Source organism: Symphalangus syndactylus, chromosome 9 (genome assembly GCF_028878055.3).
Source record: "Symphalangus syndactylus isolate Jambi chromosome 9, NHGRI_mSymSyn1-v2.1_pri, whole genome shotgun sequence".
Classification (NCBI taxonomy): domain Eukaryota; kingdom Metazoa; phylum Chordata; class Mammalia; order Primates; family Hylobatidae; genus Symphalangus; species Symphalangus syndactylus.
Window position 1 is genome coordinate 123690623 of NC_072431.2, and position 21731 is coordinate 123712353.

Here is a 21731-nt window from a genome sequence, read left to right on the forward strand (position 1 = left end):
GAAGACCGAGTTTCTAGACTTATTATCTCTTTCCCATCTTGTGGTACCCAGATAATTTCTGCACTATCTGAACCAGCTTTCTAACCTTGACCTTTGACGGCCCCCTGGATTCTAAGATAGTCATAGGAGATACTGTTTTTGGTGGTCTTTATGTGTGTTGCCTCATTTAAGCAGCACACACACACACACACACAAACAGACACACACCATGCACACAAACCCATAGGTGGTGCTGATTTCACAGACAGGAAAACTGATCAAGGTCGCAAAGCAAATCAGCCACTGAGTTCAGATGCCAACCCAGGGACAAGTGGCCCACGATTTTGGAGTTCTCTTTGAGTTAATAAGGTCATCAGGTTTCTAAAGCAAATATTCCAAAGACAAATACCTGGTCTAATCCTCTGCCTCAAACTGTGTGTCAGAATGGTGCTCACATGGTTGTGGCTGCGTTCTGTGCTGTTTTAAGGAAAGTGCTTTGCAACTCTTCCTCCACTTCAGATCACCCTTCACTGCTCTCTTTCTTATCCCTCAGGTTCCTCATCCTTCAGGGCCCCTCGAGCTTTCCAAGGTGAAAGGAACCAGCTCATCAGGAAGAGAGCTCAGTTCTCTGGCACCCACAGAGAGACAATCTCCCATTAGCCCCGAGGTGCTGGCCCACAAGCTTTTCCCAGAACATCCCAGAAGTGGTGGGGAGGGAGGGAGCTTGCACTACACACAGCCAGCCAGCTCTCTGGGCAGGCAGCAATAATGGAGAATGTGATAAGCTGTCACTAGAAGCCAGCTCAGTTGTCCGAGACTTAATGGTAGAATAACACAATAGGGTCAGACTAAAAAGGTTCCCTTATGAAAATTTTATCAGCAACTTTGGTAAGTGGCTATGGGAAAGGTGCTTTGCTCGCAGGCAGACCTGGGACCCTATTTTACAAGGTACAGGCAGCCTGCATTGCATCACCCCCGCAAGATATTAAGGGCACTCAAATTGAATTAACACCAAATCAAGCTGGTGCACTTAACAATACAAATGCACTTAAGGGATGCCTCAGGATGATTTGTGACTAAAGAAAGCAAAGAAGAAAACCGACTGCAAGCCACAAGGGCGGTGTTGTGTGTCATCTACAGGAAAGGCCATAAGTAGAACTTAGAATACCGGAAAACCATGAACTTCGGGGGCTCTCAAATACCTTAGACCCAGCCGTAAAGTAGAAGGCCGCTTTTGTGGTATACAGAAACAATTGATAAATAAATTACGGCCAATTTTCTTAGTGGCATGGTCTCCATTACCTCTGACAGTGGCGTAACTACTCTGCTAAGATGATAAGAGGCGAATAATGGTGGATCAGGTAGCACCCCAGGAAATTCTTTGCCAGTTGCCAGGCCTCTTCATGACAGTGATGACACAAAGATCCTCATTGAGAGCCAAGTGATGAGAAGTGACAGCTCACCAGGCAGATCTTGACAGGCCCTAAAAAGAATCAGCTGAAAGTGTCCCTGGCAGATGGGACCCCAGAGTCAGGGCTGGCCCTTTCGTCTCTTTCCTTGCCTTGTCAGCATTTGTCTGCACACATTTTCTCCTCTCGTGTCTTCCTCCTCTGCCTTCAGCCTCCCTCACCCTCTCCCCACACCCCTATCTGCACCCCCTCACCTTCTCTCTCGCAGACACACTGTCTACCGAGCCGGAAGACAATTCGGCCATCTTCATAGATGAATGGCTCTTCTGAGATAATATTGGAAACTTGGATACATTTTGGACTTGGGAGAATTCAGGGGGAAAAAACAGCCTCACTGGGGATTCCTTTCCATCAAGTGAAATACACACAAAAGCATGCTTTTGTTATCCTTTCAGGAGAAGAGCTGCCTCCATGCAGGGTCTCACTCTGAAAACGGGTTACATTTAGGTTGGAGGTGGCCTAATTTTGTCAGAGTTAAAGCAATTGCTCATTGAGTCATGAGGTGGCTGGGAAACTGGGGCAGGCAGGTTCAGTTTTTCACTGTGGAAAAAGGATTTCTGGAATAGTCGGGAGGATCACATGTAGCTGCTGTTGTGTCTCCAGCAAGACTTGCTCACTCCAGGAGGTGGGCACTGTCGGACAGAAAACTGAGACAGTAAGAAGGTCTCTGCACTTAGAATTCACTATCTTGGGCCCTTGCTCTGCTAGAATTGAGGTGTGTGACCTCGGGTGAGTCACTTGACTTCTTTGAGTCGTACTTTCTCCTTTAATAAAACGGAGGCCTTTGCATTTGACTGTTTTGAGGATGGAGCAAATGTTATTATGGGGAAAGTCTTTGGAAACTAGGAACCATCTATGAACCTAAGGCATTATCATGAGGAATACAATATCCAAAAGGCACATGCAGATCCACTTCTTATAGAAACAGTCAAAAGCCTCAAGGAAAAATATTCAAACCACTCCTGCTTTTCGCTTTTCCATAACAGCAGCCTCCTCTCAGATAATCAAGAAACCAGAAGAGTAAACCAATGCAAATGAAATATACTAAAACCCCTCAACTTCACTTTTTAGCTTCTCCCATACAGAATTTTAAAATGAAGACAGTGAATTGCATCATTCCTGGTATTCCCTAGCAGTGAGGTATTCCCAAACTCAACACGTCTTGAGGGCTTGTGGCCAGATCGCCTCCTGCTTCTCAGAGTGGGAGCCAGAGAGTTACCCCATCCCCAGACCATCCCTGGCAAGGCTGTCCTCACCTGCCTGCCAGGTAGTGATGTTCCTCTCTTTCGAGCATTTTACCTCCGCCTGGGGCATCTGGAGTCCCTGTCCATGGTGTCTTCTGCTCACTCTATTACTTGAAAATCACCCCTTAAATGCTTAGGAATCACTACCCACATTGTGCATTTTCCTGCTATCACTGGTCCCCTTTCTGCAAACTACCTTCTTTGGAGCTTACAAATCGTTATTCATCAGTGATTCACCAAGTCAACAAATAGTCACTGAGCGCCACCTCTGTGGTACCAGGTGTCGGTAATACGGGGGTGATACAACAGCATCCCTAACTCCAAGGAGCATACTTTCTCATCATTCTTCCTCTCCCAGCCCCATCTTTGGTTTCACTATTTAGTTCTAAAATGTCAAGAGCTACGCTGAGCACATGTCTCTAGTGAGGGAAACTCCCCCACAAGTTGGAAAGGAAGCAAAATTTGTGCCACCTGGAACTCCATCCTTCAAGGATCTCCATGTGCAATTAATTCCTCCCTCACCGGGTTCCTCTAGACTCATACACATACTTGCACACATCATGTGCCCAGTCATTTGTGTGCTTGTCACTCTCTCACCAACACACTCCAGGCTCTTTATCTTACTCATGTCTGTATCTGAAGTGTGTACCACAAGTCCAAGTACTTAGCTGGTACTCAAAAAGCCTCTGTGGAGTGAATGAATGCAGGAATGAATGAATGAATGAATGAATGAAATAGTCATCTCCTTACTTTCTTTTTGTTTTCTTTCCAACATTTCTTTTAGGTTCAGGGCATACAGGGGCAGGTTTGTTAGATGGGTAAATTGCATGTCTTGGGGTTTTGGTATACAGATTATTTGGTCACCCAGGTAATAAACTTAGTACCTGACAGGTAGTTTTTCAATGCTCTTCCTCCTCCCAGCTTCCACCCTCAAGTTGTCCCTGGTGTCTATTGTGTCCATGTGTGCTCAATGTTTAGCTCCCACTTCTTTGTGTCCATGTGTGCTCAATGTTTAGCTCCCACTTATGAGTGAGAACATGCAGTACTTGGTTTTCTGATCCTGCATTAATTCATTTAGAATAATGGTTTCCAGCTCCATCCATGTTGCTACAAAATCTCCTTACTTTCTCTGTCCATAACCATCTCCACTTTCTTGTTTGTTTGTTTTGTTTTTTTGTTTGTTTTTCCTATCATCCCCAGCCCCGGCCTGTGATACAAGGAGACAGTGTAGCCTAGTGGTCATCAACACAGATTCTCTCTGGGATGTGTTGGGGTTGGCTCTGATTGGCTTGCAAGAGTGGATTGTTAAAATGAAGACAGTGAATTGTACAATTCCTAGTATTCCCTAGCAGTGAGGTGCTTTTAAAACTTTTTGAGCTGGTTTTAAACTGCTGGTAACTTGAATTCAGCCACAGTGGGAGGGTTTATACCATGGAAATCAGTAAATGCTTCAAACCAGGGATTTGGAGTTCTGGTTTTGCATGCCTGTTTGCTGGCACACCACTTCTCCGAGTTATCCCAACCTGAATTTGCAGCTCAGCTTTACCGTGGACAAGTTGCTTGCTATCTCTAAGACTCAGTCTCCTTATCTGTAAAATGGAGACGAAAAGCATGGCTTCATGGGGTTACTGTGAGAATTAAATGACCCAATGTTTATAAAGTGCTTAGCACAGTTCTTTGCACACAGTAAGTGTTCAATAAAGGCAGTTATTTTTATTAGCAGTAGCATTGTATTAGCATTAGTGTTATCATTCCTTGGCTTTCAGCTAATGCATTCTTTCCTCCAGTTAGTTATACTTTTTTCTTATTCTACAAAGAATTGGTGGCAACTTGAAAAAGCAAAAACTATTAAATAGAATATATAAATAAAAAATCAGGAAGAGAGAAAATAAACGTTAGGCTACAAAGTCAAAATCACAACACTATTAGAACTGAATGGGATCTAATAGATTAAGACTCACTGGAGTGTTCGTTGTAAATTTCTTAAGGTGCTGCCAACAGAATCACAGAGTGTTAGAGCTCAAGGAACCTCAAAGATGTTCTAGTTGAATCCTTGTTTACAGATGGAAAACTGAGGCAGGCAGGCAGGAAGGAATCATTTCTTGAGCACTAGCAAGTATAGTGGCTAATGTCTTCGCTTTCATCATCCGTATAGAATTCCATTTTACAGAAAGCCACTGAGGCAAAGGAAATGACCAGACTTGCCTAAAGCCACCTGGTTGGTAATGGTTGAACTGAAATTAAGACCCAGGCTCCCATCTCATAGTCCACCCCTTTCTTCTGTCTTCTTCCTGCAGAAAGATCCATTTGGTGATAAGAGCATCCCAAAGATCAAAAAGTCTTTCAAGGTCCAACAGAATTACACTCAAATGGAAAAACTGCAGGTGTGTGATGGAGGGGACTTTCCAGGGAATTTCCTAGGTCTGGCCGTGACACATGAAAGAATGACAAGCATAAGCCCAGTGGCAAGAACAGCTGCTTTTGCAAAAAACACATCCTCATTTTGTGTTAGCTTTTGAAAAGAGATCTGTGTCATTAATTCATATCCATTTGTGGTCCACTCTGAAGTTCAGGTCTTTTTCTACTGCTCTCACAACTAGAAATGTTTTTTTCTAACTCCTACCGATAGCTTTTACTTCCTTCTTCACAAAGCCTTCTGTTGGCATGGTTAGTGGGCACAGAAATTAAGTCTCTTTTCCCTTCCTTTTCTTCTGAAAGAAGCAGCACAAAGCAAGAAGGTGATTAAAAAGCAATCAATGGGGCTGACACAGAAGGACAAAGAAGAGGCTATGTCATTCACAGAGTGAATGAACCCACCATTTACAGAGAGTTGACAGCAATGTCTCACTTGTTAGGCCACCACCCCTGTTTGGCAGCAAGCGGGCTGAGGCCCAGCCTGGGGGGTCTGTTTTATGAGGATCATGTTATTGCCCTCAGGGCTGTAGTTGACCTCACACCAAATAAACACGTCAGCCAGTTCCAAAGTCACCGGTCCCTGGTGTGGTCTGGAGGCGCCACGCAAAGACCCTCACAGTCATCACTCCGTTTCTCCTCACCTCCACTCAGAAACGGCTCTCACAGTCTCAGCATCGGTGCTGACAACTCTCTCCCTACTCCTTCCCCAAATCATTGTCAAAACAGTCCAAGAGCTCATGAACTGGACCTGAATTGCCATCCGGGTGCAGGTCCAGCCACTAGCCTTCAGAGAGAAGACCCTGCAAAGGAGAAAAACTAATACACAATTAAATACAAATTTACATACATATATATTTACATTCTATGTCTCCCTCAAAAATTAAGGACGGGAGGTTGGGCAGTTGCTTTTTATTTGTTTTTCCAGGTTTTTATTAAAAATATGCTTTTCATTATTTGTTTTCCACACAGCAGAATTAACTGCTCCAGACTTCATCTCAGGTTGGCTTAAAGACTGGCATAGTTCTGAGCTCCATCACTCTGCCACCTGTTTGGGTGAGCGAGGGTAATACTGACTCACTCACTTTCAAGTTTTTTAATAAGTCGGGTGTGTTAAAAAAAAAAAAAAAAAAAAGACATGCTATCAAAAATCAAGCAAAAAGCCCAGTGTCCCCTGGAAAGCCCCCTCGAGGTGCTGTTTGCATCACTCACAGCGTGGAAGTCCTCTCCGGACACCGGATGCATATTCTCGCCTGGGGATGCCTCTCATTGGGCTGTAGTTTCTAAAGAATATTCGTGTGGATTCCAACCCCACCACTCAACTTCTGTGACCTTAGACAAGTCATGTCACCCTTAGTCCTTTAAGTGTAAAACAGAAACATTCACACCTGCCTGATGTACGTCACGAGCAAATAGAAACGTGCTTTGGCAACAATAACGTGGTAGGGAAATGGCAGCTGTTATTACTGTAATAAGATCAAAAATGACACAAGAACATGGCTCATCAGACACCATCTGGGGTGCTTGGTTCTGGAAGCATTTCTTTTGGAGCCAGCAGCGAGGTCGCTGTGGAGACAGGAACAGACCATTTTGCTTCCATGTTTGTGGGAAAAGGCACCGTCTTGGAAGGGAGGACAGGAATGCATTGTGGGAAAACCCACAGCATGCCTGTTGTTCAGAAAACACAACTGAAACCACACTGGTTAGAAAGCATTGAGTCTACAACCTGAACAAAAAGAATTCAAACACTTGAGCTTACGCTGGGATTGTTTTCCCAGGGTCAATCCTGCCTTAGAACTTTGCTGAGGAATTTACGTTTCTCATTACTTGAGGGAAATAAGAAGCTCAGTTGAGACAATTAGAATTCTATTCTGGAGGCAAAACAACAGCTCCAGTTTGGCCTGTGTTTTATTCCCACCTCTCCTTCAGGCTTTACCTGAAGTATCTCAAGGGAAACACAGCGGGGAATTGGTATCTTTGCTGGTCTATTACAAGGTCTCTTTGTGTTCTGCTTTTCCAGTTTCTGAATTGGTAACTCCTGAAACACACCTTGCAAAGTCCCTCTTTAGGCAGAAGTACCACTGAAATTCATTAGCTCCTCCTCTGAGAGCCAGGCAAAGGAACAGGCCCCCGTGTGGAGGACCTTCATGCTCACAAACACATCTGGACGGGGAGGTGACTCGTGCAGGCTGGCAAGGAACCCCAGCATACCTGCTGTCACTGCAGGGTAACAGGCAAGGGGGCTGAAAAATGGACGGAGGAAAGAGGCAGGGGAGTGTTCTCACGGTGAATGGTGAGGGGAGAGTGGAAGGATGTGGTCATGGGGAGAGAGGAAAGAAAGATGAATGGGGCCTGAGTCAGTCATAGGCTAAAGCAAACAGGAAGGTTTTAAAGTGAGATTTGAGGAGAGGAAGTGGTTCTGAGCAAAGGGAGGGAGAGAGTTCCAGAGATCGGTCTTGGAAAAGAGCTACTCTTCATTTTTTTGGATAGTCCCACTCGTGTGACTACTTCTTGGCGGCTCTGACAGACGGGTGAACCAATTTATTATTATTATTATTTTTTTTTTTCAAAAAATTCACAACTGGCTTCAACTCTCCCCTAGACCTTGAACCAAAAGGGATTGAGACTTTAGGTCTGAAAACATTCAGGAGGCTCATTTGTGCTCTGCTTCATTTGCACTGCTGCCTGCTGCTCACAGCAAACACTCAGGGCCACCCAGACAAGGGCACACAGGGAGGTGTCCCAGCCCATTAACCTGCAACCAATCTCTCTGATGCCGTGTCCACTGTGCCTGAGTGGATCCAGGAATATCATCTGGGGGGAGCTTGGCACCTTTATAAATCTCTCCAAACCTAAACAGCTGGATGTGGAATCACGGTTGCTACCTCCCCGTCTGGCAACAGGGTCTGTGTGTGGCAGAGGGAAGGAAAGGGGAGGGGGCTTTGGGGCTGGGGACCCAGTGGCAGGTCACATGAAGAGACAAGGGACAAGGGTTTTGGACTTGGCATTCCCATGGAAAGCCTAAAGGTGCAGATCCTAGCAGATAAAGAGCAACCTTAGATAGACACACAGTGCCCTGCCTTCTGAGGACTGATCTGACAATAGCTCTAGAAGCCAAAAACAAAACAAAATGAAGCACTAACAAAAAAAAAAAAAAAAAAAAAGTTCCTTGAAAGAACTTAACCAAAACCAGCACATCTTAAATCTTTCCAGTTCCTTGGGGAAGTTCCCTTCCCACTACCGTTTATCAGAAACTGTTTTCTCCATATTGTAAAAGATAATAAAATCCTCTGGGCTTCAAGAACTAAGAGGCTTTGATTTTGCTTCTTGTTTCGTGACTTTGGGAACTGAACCTTCATGGTTCTTATCATTTTCATCTATAAAATGGGGTTAATAAGCTTTGCTCCCACCTCAAAAAACATTACTCCCATGATATGAACTCCTTGTGTAAAGATCAAGACATATATATAAAAGGATGTCATTCATAATCGCGGAAGCTGTTACAGAACAACACCTAATAATGTCCAGGTTATTGTTTCTTCTTAAACTAAAACTGAACTCAGGCATGAAAAGCTCGATGCCGGATCACTTTTTATTGTGCTAGAAAATAAGCAATTTAAATAAAAACTCCAATACTTCTGCTGTGTCTACATTCTCTATTTTGAAATCCAAACTCATTTCTACAATTAAATTTTAAACATAATATACTGAGCACATTTTAAATGCTTATATTACTTTAACAGCTTTAATGAGATATAATTCATCTTCTCTTATATTATTTTTTACACTTTAAAACTTCACTGTTAGGGCCGGGCACAGTGGCTCACAACTGTAATCCCAGCACTTTGGGAAACCAAGGCAGGCAGATCATCTGAGGTCAGGAGTTAGTTTTGAGATGCCCAGAGGCTGATCCAAGACCAACCTGGCCAACATGGTGAATCCCTGTCTCTACTAAAAATATAAAAATTAGCCAGGTGTGGTGGTGCACCCCTGTAGTCCCAGCTACTCTGGAGGCTGAAGCGGGAGGATTGCTTGAACCTGGGAGGCAGAGGTTGCAGTGAGCTGAGATCACACTGCTGCACTCCAGCCTGGGCCATAGAACGAGACTCCATCTCGAAAACAAAGCAAAATAAAACAAAAGAACAAAACACTTCTCTGTTAAATATAGTAGTCACTAGGCTCATGTGGCTACTTGAATTTCAATTTAAATTAACAATTACTTAGTACAACTAAAAATCCAATTTCTCAGTCATACTAATCACATTTCAAGTGCTCTGTAGTCATGTGTGGCTAGTGGCTATGGATTAGACAGTACAAATATAGATCAGTTCCATTGTTGTAGAAAGTTCTGTTGGGCAACACTGCTCAACACTACAAAAATGTGGAAAATATATAAAATCAGGGAAAAGATACAAATTTCTTATTTACCCACCACCAATGAAAACCACTATTAATAATTCAGCAGATTATTTATAATGTTTGGGTTTTTCCCTGAATATCTGTTTTGTTTCGTTTAGATTACATGGTTGTGATCAATTGAATATGCAATGTTATAGTCTGTTAAGCTTTAAAATAAAAGCATTCTTCCATGTTGTTGCCTCCTTTTCAGAAACATAATTTATAATGGCTGTAGAATATTTCATTACCCAATTGTTGGCATATAGAGGGTACATGTTTGAATTTTTCTTAGTTCAAATAAAAATCAAAAAAATTTCTGATTTAATAGCACTTGCTCGCTTTAAAAAGAGCCCAGAGAAATTACTGAATTCTGCAATACTTCCTAACACACACAGAATCTGGGAGCATCAGGAATAATCCGCTTGAACCGTTGGTGGCTTCCTCTCCCTTCCTGAGCCCCTGAACTTGGAGGAGGCACATGTGTGTCATCTCCCACTACTTTAGGGCTATGTTCAGCAGATGCAAAGTAAGGGCAACATGCTGCAAAATGACGATAGTCATCAAGAAATTACACGTTTCATTTGCCAAAAGCTAACGCAGAACGATTATGCCCTCTCAGAGCCTTCTTCCTGCAATATACTATGAGCCTCACAGGGCCCAGCGGCGTTGCTAAGCGGGCAGTGGACATGAAAGGACCCCACACAGAGCCTGGCACACTCTCGCAGAAAGCTTCCAGAACCCTCCCTCAGCAGGTTCTTCTCCTACTACACCGGTCTCCTCTTCCTCTTCACATGAGTGTCAAGGACCACAGGCTCTGCCCTCAGGCTCCTCAGTGACCCAGCTCAGCCAGCCTGTGGCTTTAGCCACCAAGAGGACCCCAAACTTCTCTCTGCCTCCTGAACTCTCTCGGAACCCCATACTCAGACATCTGCCAAAACATCTCCTCTGGGCATCTCAAAACTAAAACATAATTTTACCCCATCTCCCTATCAAATAAATGAACAAAGATAACAAAAATCTCTGCCCCTACTACAGTTCCCCCATCTCCATAAATGACATCTCCATTTTTCTAAATGCTCAGGTCAAAAATCTGAGGTCCTCCTTTGCCCTTCTCTTTCTCTAGTGCCTCATCCATCATTAAATTCCTCAAATCCTACCTTCCCACCTCCACCAGCCCGAGAGCCACTCTCACCTGGCCACTGCAGCAGCTTCCCAACTGGCCTCTCTGCATCCACTCTTGCCCCGAGGGGCTTCGTCTCCACATTAAGTTCTCACCAAGGTAGTTCCACCTGCCCCCCCACCCCTACGTGTTTGGATATATGTGTGCCTGTGGGGGGGAGGGGGGGTGTCTGGGTTGTCACAACAATGCTCATTGCCTTAGTGTCTGAAGGACTAGTGTCCTAAATGCTCACCACTAAGAAATATCCCATCCAAAATGCCAATAACTCTTCCCTGAGAAGCTCTGACCTGCAGCGATCCTTTCAAGACCCAAGCTGCAAGGACTCTCTCCATCAAACAGCTCCCTGGAGGAAATGTTTAAATGGTTTTTTACATTAAAAAATATATTTTTTGAACCTTGAAGCCGGCAGTTTCTGTGTTAAGTCCTCCCCCTGGCTCTGTTCCAGACAGGTAGGAGGCCTATCACAGTTAACCACCACTAATCAAGGAATCTCCAGGTTCTGGAGGGGAAGGCAGAGGAGAGGATCTTTAGAGAACAACAACAACAACAAAGGTGCTTATGGGACTCGCTATGCCTGAAATCTCCCTCCCCATCTAGCTGGTGCCCTCCTACGAATCCTTGAGAATTCACTCTAACGTTACCTCCTGTGGGAGCCCCACTGACTACTCCATGCAGCTGCAGATGCCTTTGTGCTATATCTGGACTTCGTGCACACCTGAATGACAGCCTCTGTCACAATGTAGCAACTATTTATTATGTATCTTTCCCTCTACTAATTACAGGGTTCCTTGAGGGCAGGATAATGGGTTACTAGGGTGTGCTTCCAGGATCCCCGAGTGGGCAACTCCCTTCGCTCCCTCTGGCCATGGTCTAGCTGCTGTCTACAAAGCCCAGACCCCAGAGAAGGACCATATCTTTCCACGCACTCAAAGACGTGGCCTCATGAGCTCACTTTTAAAAGGAGCACTGAACCCAGAAGAAAAGGAAAGATGGGCTCAGAAGGCAGGAAAGAACATCAGCAGGCCAGGCTGCAGGTTCTGGGAACCAAGGCCACCTCCTCTCCCTTTGACAAAGACTGGCTCAGTTCTGAGGCTAGAAGGAGAGTGCTAACGGGGCAAGAAGTTGAATGCATCAGTAAGGTGACAGGCAGCATGGCCATGAGAAGGGATGTTCAGATTTACTCATCTATGGACCCAAAACCTTCTAGTGGAATAGTTGTGAAACTGTGCTTTAAAACCCATCACTCTGGAAAGCCTGTGAAATGAAGTGGTGCAGCCCCAGTGAGGGAGACACCATCTTGAGGTGCCAGACTCACATCAGGAGCTTTCTCTGGCCCCACACTGCAGCCTTTGGTGATTCAGCCTTCGTGGCAAATAGCATCTGCTGCCACCATTGATGGAGAGGGGCCGTGCTCAGGAGGCAGGTTGACAGCAGACTGCTTTATGGAGAGGCACAGGAGCAGGAGACGAGAGAAAAGAGGCAATCACTTCTTGACCTATGTGCCATGCACCCTCATATCCTCAAACAAACCTTCATCAAGGACAGGAAACTGAGGCTCCGATGGGTCCAGTAACCTGACTAGACACAGAGCATGTAAGTGGCAGGGCTGACATGTGAGCCCTTACTTGCCTGTATCCCCCAGTCCCTTCCCTGTACATGACACCCTCCCACACCAAAAACTCAGGCGATGCTGCTATGATGCCGGGAGGTGGAAAATGTTGCAAGTTGCATCACAACAGTGCTGGATGCTGCCCAAGAGTCAGTGGACCTGGACTCTGGTCCACGCTCAAGTTAATGGTTGACCTTGGACAGGTCCCCTGAGCTCTGCAGGTTTCAAGTTCCTCATCTGTCTAGAGTGGAGCTGCCTGGAGATCTCCAACAGGCTTTCTAGCTCAAAAATTCTTTGATTTTAGAAACTTAACACCCACCGGTTAGGATTTGTCCAGCTACAATTCCGAAAAGAATTATTCCTGTGGATATGAGATGTGGAATGTTAAGGTTTTGCAAATGTTACCGTTCCAGCAACAATGTACGCATAGAATATTCCTGGCCAGGGAGAGGGATCTTAGGGAAGTGCGGAAGTCCGTCTGTCAGCAGTGGGCTTAAATGTGGCTGAACGGCGAGCCGGGTGATGGGAAAAGGGAATCTGGAAAGACTCACGTTCTGTTTGAAAAGAAAAGGGGTTTTAATGGGACATGCTCACTCACTCTGGATTTTAACAACTTCTCAAAGTGTAATGCGGGGCGGTGGGTTGGGGGAGGAAAGAAAGAGAGTTTGTGGAGTGAACAGAGGGGAAGAAAGAGAAAGTGATAAAAACAGGACAAATTCAGAGCTTGAGATCATGGAACAAATCAAATAGAGCGCAGACTCTACAAAAGGCCCCGGGCCCTGGCTGGGGAGGCCCATGATTAACTCCTAAGAATATTATTAACACCAGAAAGGAGGTTTGGGAGGCAAATTTTATCTTAAAAGCTGGAAAGTTCTAATATATATAATGCAGATCAGTGAGTTACTCTTTCTAGGCCTCAGTTTCCTCATTTCCAGTGTGAAGAGAAGTTTGTGTGGCGTAAGAGCTTTGTGAGAATAAAAGGAGGCCGCACGTGTGTAAACCAAGGGTATCTTGGGCCTCAGAGTGCTGTCATTCGTTCATGACAGAAAACAGCCCAGATGAGCCACAGTCTCACAGCAGCAGCAGACAGGAAGGCCAGACTGCGTGAGGCCAGCTCTCCACAGTGACAGCCCATGATGACATGCTGGAGTAACAGCAGCAGGGATCACACCAGGACCAAGAGGGCCTCCTCAGAGCCTCCCTCTCTCCCTCCTTCCAGTACTTGGACTGAGACAAATAATTCAGAAGGATGGAGAGGCTCCAACAGAAACATGGGGTCCACAACCCCAAAACAAAGGGGGTGATTTGGTTTGGCTGTGTCCCCACCCAAATCTCATCTTGAATTGTAGCTCCTGTAATTCCCACCTGTAGAGGGAGGGACTTGGTGGGGGTAATTGAATCATGGGGGCAGGTTTTCCCCCTGCTGTTCTCACCATAGTGAACAAGTCTCATGAGAGCTGATGTTTTGATAAACGGGAGTTCTCTCTCTTGCCTGCCACTGTGTAAGACGTGACTTTGCTCCTCATTCGACTTCCTCCATGACTGTGAGGCCTCCCCAGCCATGTGGAACTTTCAGTCCATTAATCCTCTTTCCTTTATAATAAATTACCCAATCTTGGGTATGTCTTTATTAGCAGCACAAGAACAGACTAATACAGGGGGCTCAAATCAGTTCAGTTAGAAAACTAAGGAGATGTGATGTCATGTGCATCCTGAGATGATGAGGACAGTGTAGTGGTTAAGAACTCTGGATTCGAATTACTGGGGTTTGATTCCAGATTCATCATGGTGCACTCGTGCTGGGTAGCAAGGGAAGTTTAATAAAGGAATTTTTTTTTCAATGGTGTGGACTGGGTTTAGGAAAACAACAAAGGATGGGTAGTACCTCAAAGCTGGCCACAGCAGGCAGTGTTTGGGCCACAATGGTCAAGGAGGGGGCTGGCAAGTAGAACCCAGAGAGATAGCTCTCTAAAAACGGAATCAGAGCAAACTTACCCAGGCCTTGGTGACCAGAGGATGAGGGCAGCAGTCAGGGAGAGAGAGTATAGCCTGGGACTCCTCCCAGCACAGGGGGCAAAACCAAGGGCTGGGGACTGCTTGCTATGGAAACACATTGTCCAGACACTCTTTTGGATAAGGAAATTGAGGTCAGAGGGACTAACTGACATGAATCATTAGAGACACGGATGAGAGCAGAACCCAGCAGAGCTTGGGCTACCATCCCCAAGGACACAATCCTGAATGTTGAAATCCTGAAAATATAATTATGGAAAACAATAATTTTAGAAATTCTTTAAAAAACATTTATTTATGTTTTTAAGGGGAATTTATTTGAGAAACAGATAAAAATACGATAAACACTGCATAGGCCACTTTGTACAGTAAAAGAGGCAATAAAATATATTTTTGCAAGTATAAACACTCAGGTATACTAACTACAGTCATGAGTATAAAAGTTATGAAGAGATGAACCATATTCATAAAGAAACAGGTCAAAAAGTGAAATGTATAAAAGTGCTTCACTATGGTTGGTAATTGTGTGCATCAGCTTTATAACTGTGGTCATTGGAAATACCTGGAAGGACAACCTCAGTCATTTGACAAGATCATTCAAAAACTTTGAGGGGTTACTATCACGTATGCAGTAGCTCAAGAGCCCAGATCTTGTGAAATTTTATTTTTCACAAATGCAGATATACGAAAAGGACAGCTCTTTGTTTACTGAGAGAGTTTCAACATTTTATGGACATGTGCAACGCTCATATACAAAGACAATGCTGTGATAATGCACTTTTGTGGTGTCAAATTTGCAAAAAAAAAGTGCATAAAACTAATTAGAACTCCCTAAAGTTTACATAATTCATACCTCCAGTATTGGTAATAATGTGAAGGTGAAAAACAGTATGGCAAACTGGCACTGTGTGCACAGGGGCAGAAGTCATACACGATTAAATAATTTGCCAGGGGAGAGTTCTTGTACTGTTCATCTGCATTTTTACCTCTAAGATCTTCAAAATACAGTGAGTATTGTATTTGTATTTGGACAGTGATTACGGTCTACAGATTTTGAAAGTATATGCCGTCCATTCAAAAACCGGATTATTGCTTGGCCATTGCAATTAAGCAATTTATGCTTTTACAGCACCAGTAATAATTAGCCTTTAAACATTTATCCTTTACCATTAAGTAGCCTCATACACTTGACTTATCAACAATTATACAGATCTTCCATTGTGCTGTAAGAAATACAGTAAGAAAGCCAGGCGCAGTGGCTCATGCCTGTAATCCCAGCACTTTGGGAGGCCAAGGCAGGTGAATCATCAGAGGTCAGGAGATCGAGACCAGCCTGGCCAACATGGCAAAACCCTGTCCCTACTAAAAATACAAAAATTAGCCAGGTGTGGCGGCATGCACCTGTAATCCCAGCTACTTGGGAGGCTAAGGTGGGAGAATTGCTTGAACTAGGGAGGTGGAGGTTGCAGTGAGCTGAGATTGCACCACTGCACTCCACCCTGTGTGACAGAGTGAGACTCTGTCAAAAAACAAACAAACAAACAAACAAAACAACAGTAAGAATAATATCTGGCTTCCCTGATATCAAATCTATATTAGTCAGGGTTCTTCAGAGAGACAGAACCAATAGGATATTGATATAGATCTATAAGAGGGGATTTATTGGGGAATTGGCTCACATGATTACAGTGGCTGAAAAACCCCATGACAGGCCATCTGCAAGCTGGAGATCCAGGGATCCTGGTAGTGTGGCTCTGCCCAAGCTTGAAAGCCTCAGAACCTAGAAAGCAGATAGTGTATCTCTCAGTCCAACGTCAAAAGCCTCAGGACCCAGGGTGCTGCTGGTGTAAGTCCTGGAGCCCAAAGACCAGCTACCCTGAAGTTCTGATATCCAAGGCAGCAGCAGAAAAGCCCATGCCAGCTTCAGAGAAAGACCAGTTTGCCTTCTGTGTTTGTTCTCTTTAGGCTCCTGGCTGATTAGACAGTGCCCGCCAGCATCGAGGGCAGATCTGCCCCGCCTAATTCATTCAGACTCACACACTAATCTCTGGAAACATCCTCACAGACACACCCAAAATAATGCTTTACCAGGTTTTTAGGTACTCCTTAATTCAGTCAAATTGACACCTAAAATTAAGTCCACAATTCTATCCCTCATCCACTTGGCACCCACACACATCTCTGTAAGCCATACTTCATTTCCAAATAAAGACAATAACAAGGTAATTGTTCTGCCTAATATGATGCAACTAACACAATGCAGTAATCCTGCATGCAACTTAAAATATACTAATCCCTTCCCTAGAATTCGGCTTTCAGGATTTCAACATTCAGGATTTTAATCTGTTGGGATTGTGATTTTCTGAATGTAGACATTAGGGATTTTAGTTGTTAAGGATTTTAGACTTTGGGGATTGTAATTTTTAGGGATTTTGATCATTTGGGATTATGGTGTTTGGTTTTTTTTTTTTTTTTGTCTTTCTGTATTATGATTGGCACCAAACTCATCACTTCTGTCTCTCAGCCTATTGTGTGGTCTAAACGCCTCCCTGAAACCCTTGTTAATAGTGCCTGTCCACAGCGTTTACCACATGCAAGGTACTGTTCTAATAACTCATTTAAATTCCCACAATAACTCTGTAAGGTGGGTGCTACTATTATATTATCCCCACTTTACAGATGAGAGAGCTGAGGCATAAAGAGATTAAAGCCGGGTGTTCTGCCTATGGAGTAGCCATTCTTTATTTCTTTACTTTCAAAAAAAAAAAGAAAAGAAAAAAGAAAAGAAAGAGAGAGATAAAGTCACACATCTAAAGTTACACTGGCTACTAAATGGCAGAACTGAGGTTCTAACCCGGAAAATTTTGCCCCCAAATCTGTGGTCTTAATCTCTAAAAGATAAGGGGCACAGGAGCACCCTGAAAGAAACTGAGGGGGGTTGTCACTGTTACTGAAGTACCAGGGCCCAACATCACTAATTTGTAATGTGGCATTGTCTGGCCCCACTTCACCTGGTGCCTACAGCTTACTCTTCAAGATGGGGCCTTCCAAGGCAACCTGCCATCCTCCCTCCCTCAGTCAGCTCCCTCCTCAGAGAGAGGCCCATCAGTCTGCACCTTTCCTGTCCAGCCCCACTGCCATGCAGAGTGCCATCTGTATACAGCTAAGGGCTCTACATGTTTCCCACGAGTTCAGCCATCAGGGAGAATGGTACTGGAAACACGCTAGACCTCTTAAATTCGCTCCAAAGGAAGCTCAAGTGACTGAGTAGCGAATTCTTACAGAGGATGCAGCTCAAGCTTGGCAGCCAATGTCAAAACTTGGCAAGTCACTTGGTGCTTTGACTCAAAACCCTTCTTCTTCTGCCTGTGCATTTCCACTGAGGGCCATCCCTTTGAGCCAACTTGCTGATGCAGGCAATGTGTTCATCCTTCCTCTGTCCCCCCTCCCTACCTCTCTGAGAGCCATCAGTTCTGTGTCAGATGAGGAAGCAAAGATGAAGAAATGAGAGGATGTGCAGAGGCAGAGGTCTTCCATGAGTGTCCCCTACCTCACACCCATCACAACCTGGAAGCCGGGCAACAATGATGATCGAAAATATTTATTGATCTATTAATATAGGCCAGGCACTCTTAAAAGTGCTTTTTATAGATTACGTGAATACTGTGGTTGATCCCTATTTTACAATTGAGGAAGCAGACATTGAGAGAGGATTAGTCATTTACCCAAGGTACCAGGATTCAAATCCAGGTGCTCCTGACTCTTACCCACTTCCCAGGTAACAAAGGACTTGGTGTGTCTGGCTAAACTATTGGATTTCATCCTGAAAATTGTGAGATTTTAAAAACCTTCAAATAGAATTTGGTGACGGTCATATTATCTTTAAGAAAGAATGGCCACAGGTAGAAAATTAGGAGGGCTTTAGAGACCGGGAGACCATCTGGAGGCTGCAGTGATAATTGAGGAATGACTCCCAAAGGCACCTGTACTAAAGTAGTGGCAGGAGGTAGTGAAGAGGACACAGACCTAGGAGATGCTGGAGGTGGAACGAGGCTTATTAGGCAGGGGTGGGTGAAAGGCAGGTGGTTAGGATCACTCCCAGATTTCTGGCTTGGGCAGCTGCACAGATAGATGGACCATCAACTGGAAAGAGACCAGGGAGGGCGCAGATTTAAGGGCACTTGGAGGGAGATTACTGGGTTCTGTTTGGGACATGTTGAGTTCAAGGTACCCAGAGGACATTTGGATGAAAACGCCACTCCCACTCACCACCCTAAAGGGTCTGAGCTGGAGATCAGACTTGAAAGCTGCCATTCTTAAATTCAGGAACTAAATATACTGCAGTTTAAGAGGTCACCCAGGGAAACTGTGGTACGTGATGAAATAAGTAGGCCAAGGATGTAGTCCTTAGAGTCCATGCTTACTAGCAAGCAGTAGGAGAAGACCCAGCTGCGGGGACTTGAGGGGAATGGTCAGAGTGAAGGGAGGGAAGGAGGGTGAGATGCCTGGGGAATGACTGAAGGTTATTTCCAGAAGGGAGTGGTTTACTGTGTGTATTAGTCTGTTCTCACGCTGCTGATAAAGACAAACCCAAGACTGAGTAATTGTAAAGAAAAAGAGGTTTAATGGACTCACAGTTTCACGTGGCTGGGGAGGCCTCATAGTCATGGTGGAAGGTGAAAGGCACATCTTACATGGCAACACGCAAGCAAGAATGAGAGAGCCAAGTGATAGGGAAGCCCCTTACAAAATCATCAGATCTTATTCACTACCCTGAGGACAGTATGGGAGAAAGCACCCCCATGATTCAGTTATCTCCCACCAGGTCCCTCCCATAACACGTGGGAATTATGGGAGCTACAATTCAAGATGAGATTTGGGTGGGGACACAGATCCAAACAATATCACTGTGTCAAATGTCAAGGTCTAGCGGAGGGAGAAATATGTCCATTGAATTTGGCTATTTTGAGAACTTTTGCCAGAGCTTTGCCAAAATACTATCAGTGGCATGGGGAAGAAAAGAGCTAGCCCTGCAGGTGCTCTGGATGGAACACAATCACAGCTCTGTGGACCCAAGTCTCTGGTTTGGGCCTCAGAAAGCCTGGCAGCCACTGCCTACTGTGATGCACCCTGCTCCTCTGAAACCCTCAGTTCCCACACTCCAGACCCCATTTTACTTCTCAGCTGGTTTCTTCAGCATCCATCCATGTGTTGGAGCCTCCTGAAAATATTCCTCTTTCTAAAGTATTCTGCCCTCACACTCACCAACCCGTTGTGAACACAGAAAATCCATGCAAGGAGAGCTGAATTCAAATCTGGACTTTGCCCTCAATAACTGTGTTAGGGAGTGACCTAACCAATGTGTAAAATTGGTTAGTAAGACTCCTGTCACAGGGCTGATTTGAGGAATTAATGAGATATCCCATAGGGAAATTGTCTCCCTCCTAATAGGCTCAAGAAATGTTGTTTTCCTTTAGCTTAAATTCTCTCCAGGCTCTGAGAATGTGGATAGCCCAGGGAAGTAGAGCCTGGGTTTATCTAACCTTTTCTTAGAGAGGATTTTGTGGGGGTGAAGGATGAGAGATCACCAGGTTAATGGGAGCTTGCAGAGTTAGAAAGGAGTGACCAAAAACAAATTATTTCCATTGGTTTTACGTTAGGTAGGCCTGCCTCATCCCAGCAGCTGTCTGCTGAGTGACGGGCAGTTCTATTCACTCCTCAGCCTCCCCAAGTGCTGCTCTGGCTCTAGAAGAGGATGCAGTGGACACTCCAGGGCTCACCATGGCCTTTACCATCTCAGAGCATGGTGGCCAGACTACCCATGGCCAGAGTTCCTGTGGCTCCTGTGGTTCTAAACCATGGGCGTTTTTTCCCCCCTGGGAGTACTAGGCAATGTCTGGAGACATTCTTGGTTGTTACAACCCATGACAATAAGCCGTGAAGGAGGGAGTGCTACCAGCACCTAGCAGGTAGAGGTCAAGGCTGCTGTAAGCCTCCTGTAATTCACAAGACAGCCCCCATAACAAAGAATCATCAGCTCAAAATGTCTATAGTGCTGAGGTTGACAAGCCTCCTGGGCTGTGTTAAGATCCAGTTGTCCACAGTGGCCACCACCTTGACGAGGCTCCCTTTGGTGGCCTCCTTCCCTTCCCTGTCTCATTTCTCCACGCCTCTCCTAGGATCTCCTGGGATTCCTCCCCACTGAGCCACTGCACTCAAATCATTGTCTCAGGGTATGCTTCTGGGGACCCCCAAACAAGACATGCATTGGGCTATTTCTGGTCTGAGTAAGGTGGAATTTATTCCTATACCCACTAGAAGAAGCACTCTCCACCACAAAGAAAAAATATGCTTTTTACATATTTACAAGGCAAAGGTACAAGTCCCAATGAATATAACACAAACAGTAACCTCTTAAGACACACTATAGGTAACGCTAAAAAGAGCAGAGACTAGATTGGGCAGAATCAATCTCAGCATGTGTCCTTGAGAAGAGTTTGAAGCCAAGCTCAAAGCAAGGAGTGGGGCAAATTGGCAACAAGAAGGAGAAAGGGCTTTTGGAGAAGATTCAGCCCAGATTCCAACCCCAGGCTGCAACACCCTGGGCTTCCTTCCCTTCCAAGGCAAAGTTCACGGGGCATCATGGGAATTGTAAAAACAATTCTGGAGCATTGCAGGGAGTGCATGAAGCCCAGAGCATCCTCCTCCCTGTGCACTTCCTCTTTGTGGGAGGGAACAAAATGGCTGCAAATGTCTCCAATGTGAAGGGAAATTTTTGCCTGTGTCACGGCCAGGGGATTACATCTGCCTACAGTTACAGGATATATCACTTGCAGAGAATTCCTTCCACAACATACTCAAAGAACCAAAAAAAAAAAAAAAAATTATTAAATAGCTGGCTATATTTGATCTATATTTTTCATTCTTTTTTTTTTCCTCCTGTGGTTTTTCACCAAAGTCCACTTTGACAAGCCATTAAAAGAAAACCCTATGTGCATGAGCAATAGATGTAAAAAGAAAAAAAACCTAGTATATCAAACAACCCAACGTATACAATTTGGAAGAAGTAACCGGATCCTCTGCTCTGGCAGGCTGTAAACTGGGCTAGGGAGGGACATTGTTTTTCTTTTGGTCATTCTGCCAAGTTAAAAAGGAAGTTGGAGATTAGAACAAAATATTTAAATCAAAAATGAATCCTTCAATGAAAGTTGCTTGATCCCCTTCACTACCACCCCCAGCCTCCCTTCCCCCTTATTGGAAGCATATTTCTCTTTGAAAAGAAGTAGTGTATTGTCGCTGAATAGAAGGGGGCCAGCCTACTGGGGAGACACATCGATCTCATCATTTTAAAAGTGAGAGATAAATGACCGAAGGCCTCTTCCCAATCAAATGCTGTTTCTGCACATTCTCAGAATAAATGGCACTGT